Genomic DNA, 17,500 nt, shown 5'->3' on the forward strand with positions numbered 1-17,500 from the left:
CCACCGGCTCTCCCTCCTGAGACGAGTGGAAATAACCTCCAGCAGGAGAAGCAGATGCAGCAGGATCCGCCTCTGATGCGGAGGAAAAGCAGGTGAAGATTTGGTCATACATTAAAGATTAAAACTCGTTGCGATCATAAGAACCCAGCAGCGCGGGGCACGAGCTATGCATGCATGGAAACAGCTAGCAAAATACATTAATTCTAAATATCATAATTACATGGAAATGTATTTGCATCTCTGCCACAGTTTTGGTGACAGTGTTGGTATGTGGATCGCATGCTCATGTGATGCACCACATCTCTTGCACCATATGATACTTGAAGCGTCCTATTATACAACAATTAATGTCCTGCATACAAAGATTCTATAAACGCCAGTCCCAGGCAAAGGGGTACGGCGGGGGCGGGGCGAGCAAGGTGTAGGACTCCGCTGCAGGACTCCTGGTGGACTTTGGCACCGAGCGAGGTCACGTGGGACATGCAGGTGCTCCTTGAGCCAGCTAGAGGACGTCTTCGCCGAAACGCCCCTCCCAGCCCGCCCCTGCGCCCGCCCCCGCTCCTCTCTCGGAACTCTCTAAATCACAGCCTCCATTTTAAAGCTTGTTCGTTTTAAAGTTAACCCGTTCACTGGGTGCCTCCGGAAGGGGGTGCCAATGGCTCCACCCACAGCCGGCGAGAGCCAATCCAGAGCGAGATTTAAACCGGTAAAAAACGCGGGTGGGCTTGAGGAGCGGGAGAGCCGCCCGCTGATTGGTCGGCTCCCGTAGCTACCGCGCACGCGCCGCCACCCAGCGACTGAAGAACGCGCGCGGCCACTTGCGTGAAATTGAATTTTTGTAGCGTGAGTGGTTGCGAGTGGGGTTAGTTGTTGTGTGCAGTGAGTGGCGGCGGAGGTGCGTCGCTGCACTGGACTTAGTCAGCAGCACCCGTGTGGACTGACACAGACCCATCGATCCACCCACTAGTGTGACTGCAGCCGCCGCCGCTAGATGGTGCACGCTCCGCCACAGCCGACTTTCTCAGCCGTCAGTAGCCATAGAGACCTTACTACTGTGGGCTGCACGGCCTGTCAAGCCCGCACGAGCCCACACATGTCCTTCTTAATGTGAGTATTAAATGACTGTAGTTGTGACATGTGAAATACGTGAACTTCAGGGCTATCTGAAGTGTCTAGGATCTCAGCTGACTAGTTGGCCAAAGGCGTAAATATTGTGGTTTGTTGAACTCCCATAGCTCAATGAAGGCCCATAGAACCAGCGACGATGGCGCCAAAACCTGCGCTACTTCATACTATTCTCTAGTATGTTGCAGCTGGCCGTTGATTTACCCGAGGATTGCAACTCACGCGCTCAATGTTGACTGCGCTTCCATTCATGTAGTGAAACAGCGAGATTTTAATCTGATGTTGACGACGTAGGAAATGAAATATGTTGAGGCTACAAATGTCAGGCCGACTGTTGAGGGAATATGAGCAATTCGCGCGCACGGAAACGCCTTCTGAAAATTGTCTCGGAAGAAAATTACAGATATAGACAACGTGTAATCTCTGGAACAACATACCACATAAGGAACGGACAGATACCAAGCCGAAGTGAGATATTAAATGATACTTCCTTGTAGTTATCGTACGTTTGGCCGCTGTTTCGCCTCGCCCATACGCAATTTTTCAATACGAACGCAACCCCGATATAGCGTAGGTTCTGTACACGAATCCTCATTTCTTAATCCGAAGAAATAATATTACATTAATATTTTATTCAGGCGCAATTTTCTAGATGAATAACGATTCTTGGCCCGATTCTGTATGGGGTTGTATTTTCAATGGTTGGGATTCAGGTGTTGTATATTGTATGTGAAATAAAGTAAATTATGGATGACACATTTTATGTCACATTTTAGTATGTAACAGAGTGTATGTATATGGCGTAAGTTTATTACTTTATATAGAAGGATAATTAAGTATTAGTATTATCGTGAAAAAAACGCTGGTGTATCATGTATCATAGAATGTAAACTGTCATTTTATTTATTTCATATTTATATTGTCAATACTATTGCTACTATTGCTTTTACTCCTATTTCTATTTCTTTGCTTTTACTTCTACTACTATTACTACTACTACTACTGCTACTGCTACAACTACTATTACTACTAGTACTGCTACTACTACTACTACTACTATTACTACTGGTACTGCTACTACTAATACTACTATTACTACTAATACTACTACTGCTGCTGCTGCTGCAACTATTATTACTACTGCTACTATTACTACTAATATTATAGCTACTATTAAACTACTGTTACTAATACTACTAATACAACTACTTTTACAATTACTATCCCTAGTACTACTACTTTTACTGCTATTACTACTACTACTATTATTGCTACTACTAATATTACTCTTACTATTGTTACCACTACAACTAATATTATATCGTCATTTATTACATCATAAATTTCATCTAAAAGAGACATTTACAGGTGCGTGTGTTGGCGGCCACATAAATACAAGTGAACAGACACGCATACTACAGTGCATTCTGCCAAGCATTCCGGTTGAAATAAATATCTATATATTCTGTTCATCAATACTTCTTCGCGATATGAACACTCGAAATCGCACTATAAGAACACATTATAAATTCCACTCGCCTACCAACCATGTACACCTGTGTTGCACCTGTTCATAGTTAATCCACCTTTCGGCTTGTTTTATGAACCGGAAACCCGTCCTATTCACGTGGACAGTAATCAGTAATAATGGACGTTCAAAGGTCTTTTCTATTGAGTTTTTTTTTCTTGTTACTGACCTAGGGACATTTGCATTGCTGTTAAGGTCGAAGTCTGTGTCATCTTAATACTGGATTTTGTTAATGGAAAGTGTTGATTAAGGAGAGAGTCATTGTTCATGGTCCTTGATAATTGGCTGTTACATAACAGAACGAAACTCACTCACACGTAAAGATAACCCGAGTTAAGTAGTACTCTTGTATGAGTGGAGTTGTGTATCTCTTTTTTTTCTTTCTTTAACCGTCATTGGCACTCGTCAATCACCCAGACATGTATCACCTCCTGACAAGTCCCCCTCACGCACCTCGTCCACAAAAATAAGCTTCTCTCTGAACTCACGAGCTCATCTCTCTTCACGCAGCGTGGGAACTGATGACTCGACTGATTTCTTCCCCTCAGCGGCTTCATTTTGTTCAAGTACAGATCCTTTTCTTGTGTCCTTTAACTCTTTACAATTTGCCTGTCGTGTCATCAGATTGCCTGCCTCATGTTTGAGATGTCAGCGGCGTTATTTGATAGCAACCACGCGTCAATAGCAATACAGCGTAAATGATGACCTACTAACTCGTTTCGCACTGATGCATCCTACTCTAAGCTCAACTAGCAACACACATGCACGTGCAGCGCCGCCCCGTAATCGACCTCGTACACACACAAGCATATTTCACACTCCTCGTATCCCCGCTCCTCCTAATTCATTTCTTGTTCCATTCATAAAATGTATCGACCTCTCTTGAACTTGTCCCGGCGGCTGCAGACGGTTTCGCCGACCTCATCCTCGTCTATAATAAGCGGCTAGCTTGTTAAATATTGTGCGAGGAGGCCCGACACAGTGGGTATCCATTTATACGGATAGGCTGATACACAGAAGAAAATGCATGATCTGTCTGTCTATCTGATAGATGTACATTTATCTATCTAGCTATCCGGTAGACATGTATGGCTAGACTGATTAATGCATTAATTTCTGTGTTTATATGCGAGCTTTCCACCGTCACCTCTTCGCGCCCAGCCTTCAGTAATTATACCTTTCCACTCCCGGCCACGCCTCTCTGTCGCGCCCGTGCTTCGCCTCCACGCCCGTGCTGGGACACCACGCCCGCGACTCCTCTGTGGCTCCGCTATCAATCACGTCGATTACAAGTCTCCTTTTCGGCAGCAAATTGAGACTGTCGTTAGCCTCCTGCACGCGCTTTTGAGATTTCGCCGACGGGTGATGACACCGACGGGTGATGACACCGACGGGTGATGACACCGACGGGTGATGACTTTTTCCTTGGCGTGTGTGGGAGCGTGGTTATGCTCGCTCGGTGGGGAGAGAACAGGAGCATAGTCTCTGGCATAACTGTAGCGTTATTTGCATTCAGTTACGTGCGTATTGGGATCGTAGATAAGATTTGTTATACTTTTGTCGTCAGTGAAGTCGAGTTGCTTACTTAAAAGTGGTTTATGCTAATTTAAGTATCAAGAATAGGAAGTAATGCAGATTTTTAAAAATATGATGGATGTAAGTTGGTCATTTTGATTCAAATAAAGAAACAGAATATGATATACACTAATTAGTAAGTAAATGTGTGACCGTGATTACTTTTTAGACACACACACACACACACACACACACACACACACACACACACACACACACACACACACACACACACACACACACACACACACACACACACACACACACACACACTGTAGCGCCGATTATCAATGATTTACTCTGCCATCAAACTTTAGCAAACTTAAACTGCAAAATGGATGGGAAGCAAAAACAAAAGCTCTTATATGCCTCTTTATTGAGATAGTTTAATTTGACATTAATTTTACATGGAATAAATGCATTTGATTTGTTGTAAAAAACATTAAATCACATCATACATTATTTTTTATTTGTAGATGTACTATTTCAAATTACAACTGTTTTTGTATTCTGTACAAAGCGATGTTACTGAATCGTTATTTCATGCAAACATTCCACAATCATCACTTCTTGAATGCATGTACTTTAGAGAGATTAAAATCAGCTTTCGGTTTCGTACTGAAACATCAGGAAAATACAAAACCCGCAGCACACACCCACACACCTACTCACACCCGTGCGCGCTCGTGCGTGGACGGCGCCGAAATTTACAGACTATCTGTGACTCATTTGGCACTTTACATTTAGCATTATAAACAGGAGTGCCATAATATAGCAAAGAAAAGTTCAAATGTAATTATACACTTGTGTGTCAGGTATGTTCCCCCATTGTTGTAATCTACATCTTTCACATTACACATACACAAATGATAATAAAAAAAACAATTACGCACTTATCACTTATAAATGACCGTCTTGATTTAGGTATGTTATAGAGAGACCCAGCTCTGTAGAGTACAAAGACTTTTGACATTGCGAAAATCTCTCGTATAATATGAATCCGCCGATAATGCAATGCACTAAACTCACAGGCGATATTACAGTGTATTGGACTCCTTGACTTCCAGTATATGTAAATGGCTGTAAATTTACTCCGCCGTCGCTGGCCGCTTTCCGAATTTTGCCAACGCACTCACTCCCACTCCGGCCCTTTCATTTGCCGATATTAAGATCAGTCACGTTTCAGTTTTCAGCGTTCCATTTTGCTTTTCTTTCATGAAGGGAATACTTTGTCGCTGCGCCTGAGTCATTATCTAAATTGCAAATAATGGATCCGTTCACTTTTTTGCGCAGGAGTGAGGATAACGACTTCAAGTTTATTTCTTGAGGGTTGAATGGGAAATAAGATCTTGCTCTGTAATTCCATAATGTTTTGAGGTATATACGAAGTGGCAGTTCAGGAGCATTCAGAAAAATCTTAGACATGAAAAACTGCTACGGCGAGAAGTGGACAGAATCAGACCATCATTTTCACTAAGAAAATTTAAACACTAAACTGATATAGATCCAAAATCCCTTGAACGAAACGCCATATATTCCGCGTCAACGCCTGCGGGTGCACGCGAGCTGCGCTGCCGCACCCGCCCGCAGTGAGCATCAACGCCCCCGCCGCCGCCGCCGCCGCGGGAATTCTCACAGCGCGCCGCAGAAGCCAAAGAACCTGTTGAACAAAGCGAGGCTCTTAAACCACGAGCGAAATCCTTTAGCAACAGCACGACAGAGCGTGTTGGCCGCCCCTGCTACGTTGACATTACCTTGTTTAACACTCGATGGAGCAGCGCCGCCCGCCCGCTGCACACTTGTTGAATCAATCACGCAACTCGGCGCCTTATGCCTCTGCAACATGGAAGGCCGTTGCAGCTGCATCGCAAAGTCCGATGTAGCGTTACTATACAAGGGACGACATCGATATCCCACCAGTTGAATTATGAACAATACGTGGATTTAACAGAGACTCTACAAACTCCCTGGACAATCATTGCGAAGCGAAATTATTATTATCCTTCCGGCATCACGCCCGAGAAATACGGAAGACGCGGCGCCCTTTGAGCGGAGAAGGAGCTCGAGGGCTGGGCGCCGAGTTCACGCATCGCTGGGAATCGGCGGCTGCGCTCCCGTGGAATTCAACCCCGTGGGAGCTCCTGGGCGCGGGCAGCCGAGCCGAAGCAGGGCCGTGACGTCGCCTCTCCGTACTTCCGGTGAAGCTGCGGCGGGAAGGAGAGAAAGAGGCGAATGTAGAAACAGATAACAGAGGATTAGGTGGAAGATTAGCGGTATCTGAGCTTAAGAAAACGCAGCTTAATCTGAAAGGCTTTTTTTTTTTGAAGCAGGTAGGCGACAGCTGAAGAAAGAGGAGGGGTTGTCAGGCCAGCAGCCGTATTTTCCCCGCCGCGTCTCCAGCGCCGCGACTTATCACCCTCGAGGGTCGGGAGATGCGGGCTGTTCGCTTTTTTTCGTCGACGGCCTTAATCAGTCGCCTTTTAATCTTAATTAAGCGCCGCTGCCTCCTCTGTGTGCCCCGCCTCTCCTCCCCCCCCCCCCCCATATCTACCCACATCCCTCGTCCCTTTCCCTATACCCTGCCCCTCCTCCCCCCCCCCCCCCCCCCCTCACTGCCCACGCCCCCTAGTCCCTTTCCCCATGCCCAGCCCCCTCCCCCCCTCCCCGCCCACCGCTTTGACGGAGATGCCCCGTGGTAGGCGGCCGAGGTGAGGCCTTTCACGCCCACGTCACCCTTTCCACCGGCCGATTGTGCGGCCAATTGAAGTTCACACTTTATGCTACTTGCCTTTTTTTCTTTTCGTTTTTTTCTCTTCTATTCTCGCTTCGCTCTTTTTTATTTTTATTTTTTTTATTTTGCTCTACTTTTTTATAATCGTTTTTTGCTTTGCTCTTTCTTTTTATTTCGTCTTTTTTGCGCTTGGCTTTTCATCTTATTTTTTTTTTCTATTTTTTTTTTTTCTCTATCTATTTTTTTTTTTTTTTTGAATGACGAGGCGGAAACTTAACGCTTTAATATATGGTTTATGGATCGCGATGCTCCTTTTGTTGCGGATAGCCGGTGATTTATTATTCTAGAAATGTTTTGATGGTTTTTAAACAAAGGAAGCCGTTCGTCCGTTTTATTTGAAGTTCTATCGATCGGATTAAAAAAAGAAAAAGAAAAAAAAAATGAACGTACACAAAGGGCGGGAGATAAGATGGAAATAAATTGTAAAGAAATATGGCGCTTTTAAACTTGTATCGTTTTGGAAAGTGAAAGAAAAAAATTGGGATATTGTTTCATGAACTTTATTTTGTGTGAAGTGTTTTTTTTTTTTCTTCTTTCTCTCCTGCCATTTTGTCAACATGGAGGAGCGCTTTTTTTTTTGCCATTCATCTCCAAAGATCTTTTTACAGCGACGCTAATAGCTTCTTAAAGTGTTGTCCTCAGCCCGTTTCTTTTCTCCCTGAAACATCACGTTCTAACGGCCCTCTCCCCTTTCGCCTCTTGGCCACGAAGGAGGAAAAGGAGTTAAATCTCTTCCTTCGACTCCGAGCGGTTTGCATTTGTTTTAGCGGGAGGGAAGAGGTTTAGATCCTTTGTGAAAGGGATTCAACGCCGCGCGGTCGTTCGGCGCTTGTCGGGTGAGGAATTTCAAGAGGGTTTACGGATTTATAAAAGCAAACTTATCGTAATTGGGGTCATCTGTGGGAAGAAATGGTCGGTAAAAAGTGATTTCCATTTTTCAAAGTCATAAAAAAAGACTTTAAAAGAGGTTTGAAACGACTTCGCGGGTCATTCTTTTAAAACATCGAAGACCTCGAGGTTGTCTATAACTCGACGTGGCCGCGACAAGGTTATCCCTGGCGCCATACTCGGCATTCTTTCACTTCGCTTATTGACAGCGACGGAAAGTAGGCGAGGATGAAAGAGGGAAGAAGCGGAGGGCACGAGAAGAATAAGGGGAACGGAGGGGAAGGAAGGGAAATCCACTCTTGAGTTTATTTACCTCGTCGGGAATCCGTTCATTCGTTTCAAGTATTTATGCCCGTTGTGGAGGCGAGTTTGCGGTGGCTTTGGAGTCGTAACTCTTGGTTGAAATAATAACTAAAAAGTTAATCCGTTGGCGATATGATTCCTCAAGCATTTTACGGCGAGTGTTGAGCGCTTAATTAACTGAAGATCAAAGCCTCGATGATGATAGAATGGTACAATGACTATTATTCTTTAGTTGGCGAGAAAATTCAACCAATTGAAGAATGAATTTCGACGCTTTGTAGAAAGTTCATTATGGTGAACTGTAACAAAGCGAATATTATTATTATCTTTTTTACCAAATATCATCCATCTTTTGATCACCGAACGAAAACCTTTCATTTTTCTCTGTGTCATATGATGTACTCTATAACATACAACGGAGTACTGGTAATTATACACGCAATGTTACATCCAAACATAAAACATTGTAATTCTCGGAAAGCAACGACGTCAAAACCGCAAGGTATTATCGCTCTTATGCTGCTGGGGCACAGCTCTCATTATCGTTTCCCAATACAGCTGGTATATGGTTCTTTTAAAACCTCTCGTTCTAATGACATTTTCCCAACATTTTGATTAATCTTATTCTTTATAACAACTCTACAGAATACAGGTTTTAAGTCCCGCTGGTAATTACTGTACCTGTACAAACCAAGAATAATTTAATAGAGGTTTAGTAATCTCAAAAAGTGTTCATCTCTACAATGCCATTTAGATACACGCTGATCAGTGATATGTGTAACAACAACAACTACAACAAGAACAACAACAACAACAGGCGAATACCTCCCGCGCCCTTGCCACTGTTCTTGATCGAAATGACTTTATTTGTTTTAATTAACTTGCCTACCATTTCAGTAGTTATTTCTCTTAGTTTTTTCTTTTTTTCTCTCTCTCTTCCCTTCAAATTGGATCCAATCGCCCTTTATAGACGACAAATTGATTTGGAATTACCTTTAACTTCCCTAACTCCGGCATTTTTTTTCTTACGTGGGAGAAATGTCGCCTTGGTTTATTGCGATACAACATCATTTGGTGTTATTCGGGTTATTTTATTTTATTTTATTATCATCGAAATGGCTAATGGTGACTTTATTTCATTTTAATCCCTCTACTGTATTTATAAATCCTTTTATATTTCGGTTATCCTATCGGTTGTTATTCATTTATTGGTTATCGAAGTCCGTCCGTAGTGCTTCACTTTATTTCGTTTTCTTTTTGGTACTTTATTCACTTTTTTGTCTTCAAAGGCATGACGTATTCCTCCGCCGGATCTCTGGGTATTCAGGGCGTCGAAGCCATAGTCGAACTTAAGCTCATTTTTCTTTTTTTATCTGGATTTGTCTTGATGAGTGCTTTTTGCTTCTCGCGAGGGGCGGCGCTCAGGTTCCGAGGCGAGAGTCCCGTGTTTTTTTTTTTGATGGTTTACGTAAATTTTTGGTGTTTGTTGGACGGTGTGTTTGTTTATTGATGTGTTCATTTGTTGTGGTTGTTGTTGTTGTCTTTGTTTTTTTATGTATTTATTTTTCGTTAGTGTATATTTTTAATTGTTATTGTTATCGCTATTACATTATTATTATTCTCCTTTCCTCCCTCCACATGATATTTTATAAATTCAATTATCACTGCTTATCCTTTGTTAGCTTTTCCCTTTCCTTCTAAACATTCATTACGCGTTCCCTTTTGGTTCAAGTGCCAGTACTTACGAAATATTTATGACCTGTGTAGATCGCCTCCTGTTGTGTCAGGAGAGGGTGGTAATAACAAAGAAAAAAAAGATAATAAGATAAAAATCATAATGATAGATAAAATTATGAAATAAAAAATGCATATGTGCCAATATATACTTCAACATTATGCGTGTTCGATACCGCCCGTTCTCTCTTTTTATTCCGATCTTGTTAATTTACCAAGAAGTGAACGCGTTTGGAGGTGAAGTTAATATTTACAATGCATGTGGACTACGGACGCACGCAATTTTTTTTTTCGCTTTGTTACAACGGTGGCTATTGGTGCTATGACTTTGCGTTTTGTGTTGCGATGTTCCTACGACTGCCTTCTCATTTCGTGTGGGTGGAGAGAAGGGGGGGATAGAAGGAGGTGTGATAAAGGGAGGGAGGAAGGGAAGGATGGTAGATAGCATTAGGGATGGAGGGAGGGAGGGTTGAAGAGTGGAAGGAGGTGTGCGGGAGGGATGGAGAGTGGAAGGTGTGAGGGAGGGAAGGGCTGAAAGAGGTGTAAGGGGGTGAGAAAGGGAGAGAAGAAAGGTGGATGGAAGGAAAAGTGGAAATGGAGCGGAAACGAGGGAGGTATAAGGGAGAAGGAGGACGGGGAGGGAAGGGTAGGAAGGAACCCTAAGGGAGGGAGTGTCGAAGGAGGTGTATGGGTGAGAAGGATGGGGGGGGGGAGTTGGTAGGGAGGTGTGAGAGAAAGAAGCAGGGTGGAAAAAAGGTGTTTGCGAGCGGAAGAAAAAGAAAAGAAAAAGAAGAAAAGAGAAACGTCGTCAACCTATTAAAACGCACTCGTTTTGTGACGCACAGAACACTCTTTTTAACCCCGCTTTTTACTGAAGTACAATATCACTATATACTATACCCGACCCTAGCATGTGGAACAACACACCGCTCCCGTATTTCACTGAACAAGTGTTGGATCCTTTCAAACAGCTGTTTTTTTTAGCCACTCCGTTTAGACGAACATTTTTTGAATTACAAATTCAACATACGACCCTCCGAACAGGTGAACATAGGGGCGAGAGTGCTGCGACCCGTCAGATATAGGGGCACCATCAGTTATTATTATCATCATTATTCCCCCCCCCCCCATCATAACCAGTTGTTCTTATCTTCGCCAAAATCTACCCGTTGCCCTCGAAGCCCCGGTCGCGTGTGGAGGGCGATCGTCATCTGACTCGGAGCTTATTTGGAGGGAGGGGCTGACGGCGCCGCCCTCGGTTGCGCAATCGGAGTGTCAGCAGCCCGGCTCCGCTCGCCGTCAGGCGCTTTCGGCAGTTTCATTAGGATTATGAGGGTCATGGTGATTATTATTTTTATTATTATTATTATTATTATTATTATTATTGTTATTATTATTATTATTATTATTATTATTATTATTATTATTATTATTATTATTATTATTATTATTATTATTATTATTATTATTATTACTATTATTATTACTATTATTATTACTTTTAATATTACTATTATTATTACTATTATTATTACTATTATTATCACTATTATTATTACTATTATTACAATTATTATTATTATTATTATTATTATTATTATTATTATTATTATTATTATTATTATTATTATTATTTTATTATTATTATTATTATTATTGTTATCCCTATTGTTGTTGTTGTTATCTTTTTTATTGAGGCTATCATCATCATTATCAATATTAACATTATTATTATCATTAACGTTAATATAGACAATAATGATGATGATGACGATGATGATGATAATGATAAAATTATATTGATGATATTAGCAATGATAATTATGAAATTAGTAATAATAATAATGATAATGATAGTAATGATAATAATGATAACAGTAAAAATGTTAATAACAATGATAAGGGTGATAATGTTAATCATAATTATTAGAACAATAATGATAATAATAAGGATAATAATGATTATTATTGTTATTTGTATCGTGATTTTTATCATTATTATTACTATTGCTATTATTGATAAAATATTTTTGTTATTGTTGACGTTTATGTTTTTGTTCTAGTTATTATTATCACTGCCATAATTATTACTTCTGCTAATTTTATCATCATCATCATCATTATCATTATCATTATTATTATCATCATCATTATTATTATTATTGTTATTGTTATTATTATTATTATTATTATTGTTATTATTATTATTATTATTATTATTATTATTGTTATTATTATTGTTGTTATTATTATTTTTTTTTATTTATTTATTATTTTTTTATTATCATTGTCATTTTTTCTTATTGCATTTCTTCTTTTTCTTTTTCTTCTTCTTATGGTTATTCTTATCATTATTATTAACAATATCAATATTATTAAAGGAAGATAATAATGATGATAATGATAATGATTATTACCATTATTTATTGTTGTTTATCAGATTTAGCTTTTTGAATGAAAGTGAACATTACATATTGGTGATGCATATGATGATGATAATACCTGTAATAGCAATGATGGTATTAATATAAAGAAAATATATTTTTGTGACAATAGTTTCAGAACTTGTTTATTATGAATAAAAAAATAGATGAATAAATATTATGAAAATAGTGTTGCTAATCATGGCAATAGTATAGTTTTTTCATCATATTTAAAATGGATATTAATGATCATTATTTTATGATCATATTGATATTGTTATGATAATTGTTAGTAGTATTTATTCTATTTTTTTTATAAAGGTGATCACTATTTGTTATTATCATTATTATTGTTATCATTATTGTTGTTGTTGTTGCTGTTCTTGTTATAATAATAATTTTTATTATTATCATTATCATTACTGTTTTTGTCATTGCCATCATTACTGTGAACATTATTTATTATGGTTATTATTGCTATTATTATTTTTATCGTTATTGTTATGATTATTATCATTGTTATAATTATCATCATTATTATTGTCAATATCATTGTTATTCTTGTTATTGTTATTTTTGTTATTATTATTATTATTATTATTATTATTATTATTATTATTATTATTATTGTAATTATTATTATTATTATCACTGTTATAATAATTATCATCATCATTATTATTTTCATTTTATTGTTTTGATATTAATTTTGTGTTTATTGTTTTTGTTGCCATTATCATTGTTTGTTGTTGTTCTTCTTCTCCTTCTTCTTATTCTTCTTATTGTTATTGTTATTATTATTGTTATTATTGTTATTATTATTATTATTATTATTATTACTTTATTATTATTATTATTATTATTATTATTATTATTATTATTATTATTATTATTATTATTATTATAATAGTAATAATAATGATAATAATAATAATTATTATTGTTATTATTTTTATTATTACTATTATTGTTATTATCATTATTATTATCATATTATCATATTATCATCATCGTCATCATCATCATTATCACCACCACCACCACCACCACCACCACCACCACCACCACCACCACCACCACCACCACCACCACCACCACCACCACCACCACCACCACCACCACCACCACCTCCACCACCACCACCACCACCACCACCACCACCACCATATCCGCTATTTTTTATAACCATCATTTTATATTTATTGTAACTGATATATATATATATTTTTTCGCTTTACAGTTGGTATTATTTACATTCATACCATTATCATGTCATAAATTAACACTGCATTCTACAACTACATGACATAATCATAAGAATAAAGCTGATCGGAAAGATGATGATAGTAACTGCGATAATAATACCGATGAATATAATGATAAAGAAGAAGAAGAAATAAAACATACTGATGACAAGGGAGATAATGCCACCCTGTAACTACCAAGGCAACAAAATAAAAAAGAAATAAATATAAAGAAAGGGAAAAAAGAGAGAGGAAGAAGAGGAAGGAAGGAAGGAAGGAAGGGGAGGGAGGGAGGGAGGGAGGGAGGGAGTGAGGGGGTGAGGGAGTGAGTGAGTGGGTGAGTGAGTGAGGGGGGGAGGGAGGGGGGGAGGGAGGGAGGGAGAGAGAGAGGGAGAGAGGGGGAGAGGGAGAGAGGGAGTGAGGGAGGGAGGGAGAGAGGGAGAGAGGGAGAGAGGGAGAGAAGGAGAGAGAGAGAGAGAGAGAGAGAGAGAGAGAGAGAGAGAGAGAGAGAGAGAGAGAGAGAGAGAGAGAGAGAGAGAGAGAGAGAGAGAGGAGAGAGAAATAAATAAATATACATGATAGAGATAGATAGATAGACAGAGATAGATAGATAGATAGATAGAGAGAGAGAGAGAGAGAGAGAGACAAAGAGAGAGAGAGAGAGAGAGAGAGAGAGAGAGAGAGAGAGAGAACGAGAGAGAAATAAGGATGGAGAGAGAATGAGAAAGAGACGTCAGCAACTTTTTTTTTTTTTTCTCTCTGGTTTCGGAGTCACAAAAAGTCTCGATTCAGAGCACACCTGTAGCGCCCCGTGTCCAAAGGGTTGAGGACCGGCGAGGAGAGCGGGGTGGGGGTGGGGGGGGTGGTAAGGTACGGGGAGAGGGGGGGAGGGAGGGAAGGGAGGGTAGAGTACGGGGGAATCGGGTACCCGGGGGAGCGAAGTCGAGGGTGGGGGGGGGGGGAGGGATGGGATGGGAAGAGGGTTATACGTATAAATATTAACTGACAATATAACTGTTTATGGTTGATGTTGGCAACCCGGACCACACCTGTTTTAAAATGCAGCTGCGATCCGCTGTATTTCGCGGGGCTGTTCTACATAAGGGTGGATGGACTGTGTAGATGTAGGGTGATAAGGGTTTAATGTACAGGAAGGGAGGGAGGGAGAGGGGAATGGAGGGAAGGGGGGAGGAAGGGAGGGTGGGATAGGAGAATGGAGGGAAGGAGGGAGGAAGGGAGGATGGGAGAGGGGAATGGAGGGAAGGAGGGAGGAAGGGAGGGTGGGAGAGGGGAATGGAGGGAGGGAAGTTGGGAGAGAGGGAGGGAGGAAGAGGGGAATGGAGGGAGGGACGGAGGGATGGAGGAAGGGAGGGTGGGAGAAGAGAATGAAGGAAGGGAGGGGGGGAGGGAGAGGGGAATGGAGGGAGGGAAGGAAGGAGAGGGGAATGGAGGGAAGGAGGGAGGATGGGAGGGGGAGGGGGGTATGCTATTTTGAGCGGGTCATCAGCAATGTGTTATGAAATTTTTTTTAGAAGGTAACAAAAGTGTGCGGTGTTGTTATCGGCTTCAATATTTTTAACACAAGTTTCTGAATTTCGCTCTAAAACAATATTGATTGGATTGCAATTATGTCAGGTTTGCAAAGTATCTTTTGACCAGTGCAAAGTGTACGATTAACGGAGTTTAGATTATTGTATTGGTTTTCATATATATATATATATATATATATATATATATATATATATATATATATATATATATATATATATATATATATATTAGATTGTGGTTTGTTTTTTTAGTGATAGATACGAGTTGTTGAATATATATATATATTTTTTCCTTTTTTTCCCCTAATGTTTAGAGAAGGTTTAAATGCGGAGAGATAATTTTAGCATGTGTTGTATATGATTATTTTCATAACAATTTTTTTTTTTTAATAAAGGTTACTGTCTTGTTTGATGGATTTCGGTGTACATTAAGTTGCACGAACAATTACAGTATGTAGCTTGTAGCGCCCTGATAGGAATGATAAATGTGGTTTGTTCTGAATGTGAAGGTGGTTTAAAAACGTAGAGTATCAGTACAAAGGAAAATATTAATGGCCATTTGCGTTGCCTGTTACAGGGTCTTTGGCACCGCGTTTGTTGGCTGGAGGGAATGGAGGGAGGGAGGGAGGGAGGGAGGGGGGGAGGGAAGGAGAGGGAGGGAGGGAGGGAGATGGAGGGAGGGAGGGAGACGGAGGGGAGGGAGATGGAGGGAGGGAGGGGGATAGGGAAATGGAGGGTAGGGAGATGGAGGGAGGGAGGGGGTGTGGGGAGGGATTATGCTATTCTATGTGAGTGATCAGCATTACGTCATCAGAATTTTGTCGAAGGGAACAAAAGTGTGTACAGATTTTTTTTTTTTTTTTTTTTTTGATTCGCACCTCAAGAAAAGTGATTGCACTGCAGTGACGTCATGCGTGTCAGGTATCCTTCGACCAGTGCCAATTGCACAGGTCAGGGCATCTACGATCACCCAGCCTTGGTACCCGAGGCCAGTCACCCGCCAGCCAGCAACAAGGTGCCATGCCCAGAGCACCCCCGGCCCACGTGGCACCGTGGCACAGGCCGCCCCGTAATGCTGATACTGTATCGATCTGCTTCTGTTATTAATCCTCCGTAATACTGACCAGCGTGTATCTTCCCCTTTATGAGGCTCGCGAAGGCTCAGCCATCGGGAGGGAATCCGTCAACGGTGGGTTTGCCTCGGCCGGGAAAGGGGTTGAGGCCGAGGGATGGGGGAGGAGGGGGGGTTGAGGCCGAGGGGTGGGGGAGGAAGGGGTGGGGCCAGGGGTGGGGGTGTTTGGGGGAGGAGGGGTGGGGTGGGGGGTGTTTGGGGGAGGAGGGGTGGGGTGGGGCCATGGGTAGGGCCAGGGGTGGGGTGGGGCCATGGGTAGGGCCAGGGGTGGGGGAGGAGAGGGGGTGGGGCCAGGGTTGGGGGAGGAGAGGGGGAGGGGCCATGGGTGGGGTTTGGGGGAAGAATGGGGGGTGGGGCGAAGGGGGTAAGGGGAGAGAGGGGGGAGGGGGGGGGCCAAGGGTGAGGGGTTCGGGAAGAGAGGTAGTGTTGGGGCGAAGGGGGAGGGGTATGGGTCGGGGATAGGTGGTTGTGGGGGTGGGGGGGTGGAAGCCGAGTGCCGCGTGTCGGGTCAAGAGCGGTGCCGGTGTACAGTACAGCGGTGCCAAGCCTGCCATACGCCCGGCGGCCGGCCCTGCGGATCAATACTCTATGGCTATCGAATATTAGACAAATACAGGCCAACCTCGTTTAACTCCCGGCCTGCGCCAAGTCGCCGAAGGGCCTCTCCCTCGCCCTCGGGCCTACGGCGGCCTTGCTCGACGGCGGCGCTCGAGGACCACCCGGGCCTTCGGGAGGAGGAGGGGGGGGGAGTTCTCACGGGCGTTAGGGGGGGAGGGGGCGTGTCTAGGATCAGGTGCCTGGGTTCCGGTCAGCCAAAGGAATTCTGGGGGGAAGGAGTCGTGTTAGGGGCGTGTGTGTGTGTGTGTGTGTGTGTTTTGAGGGAGAGAGGGGGAGGGAAGGAAAGGAAGGATGGAGGGAGGGAAGGAAGGAAAGAAGGAGGGAGGAAGGAAAGAAAGAGAGAGAAAGAGAGAGAGAGAGAGAGAGAGAGAGAGAGAGAGAGAGAGAGAGAGAGAGAGAGAGAGAGAGAGAGAGAGAGAGAGAGAGAGAGAGAGAGAGAGAGAGAGAGACAGAGAGAGAGAGCGGAGTAAAAGATGAAGAAAAAAAAGAGAGCGCGAGAGAGCGCAAACGGAGTAAAAAAAAGAAATCTGAAAAATGTAAATGGGAAGCGAGAAAGGAGAAAGAGGAGGAAGAATTTAGATAGAAGAAT

At 42.0% G+C, this 17,500-nt stretch overlaps 2 protein-coding genes across 2 annotated transcripts in view; one reads left to right on the plus strand and one right to left on the minus strand.

Moving 5' to 3' along the window:
• LOC113812901 (uncharacterized oxidoreductase MexAM1_META1p0182) overlaps positions 1-17,500 on the minus strand; it is a 245,923-nt gene that overhangs the window by 97,634 nt on the left and 130,789 nt on the right. The gene's annotated exons all lie outside the window — the stretch shown is intronic.
• Positions 854-17,500, plus strand: part of LOC113806340 (uncharacterized) — a 42,387-nt gene continuing 25,740 nt past the window's right edge. Inside the window, exon 1 of the mRNA XM_070136493.1 lies at positions 854-1,107. The gene's annotated coding sequence lies outside the window, so the exon portion shown is untranslated. The remainder of the gene's footprint in view (positions 1,108-17,500) is intronic.

The sequence above is a fragment of the Penaeus vannamei genome, chromosome 22 (assembly GCF_042767895.1).
Source record: "Penaeus vannamei isolate JL-2024 chromosome 22, ASM4276789v1, whole genome shotgun sequence".
Lineage (NCBI taxonomy): Eukaryota > Metazoa > Arthropoda > Malacostraca > Decapoda > Penaeidae > Penaeus > Penaeus vannamei.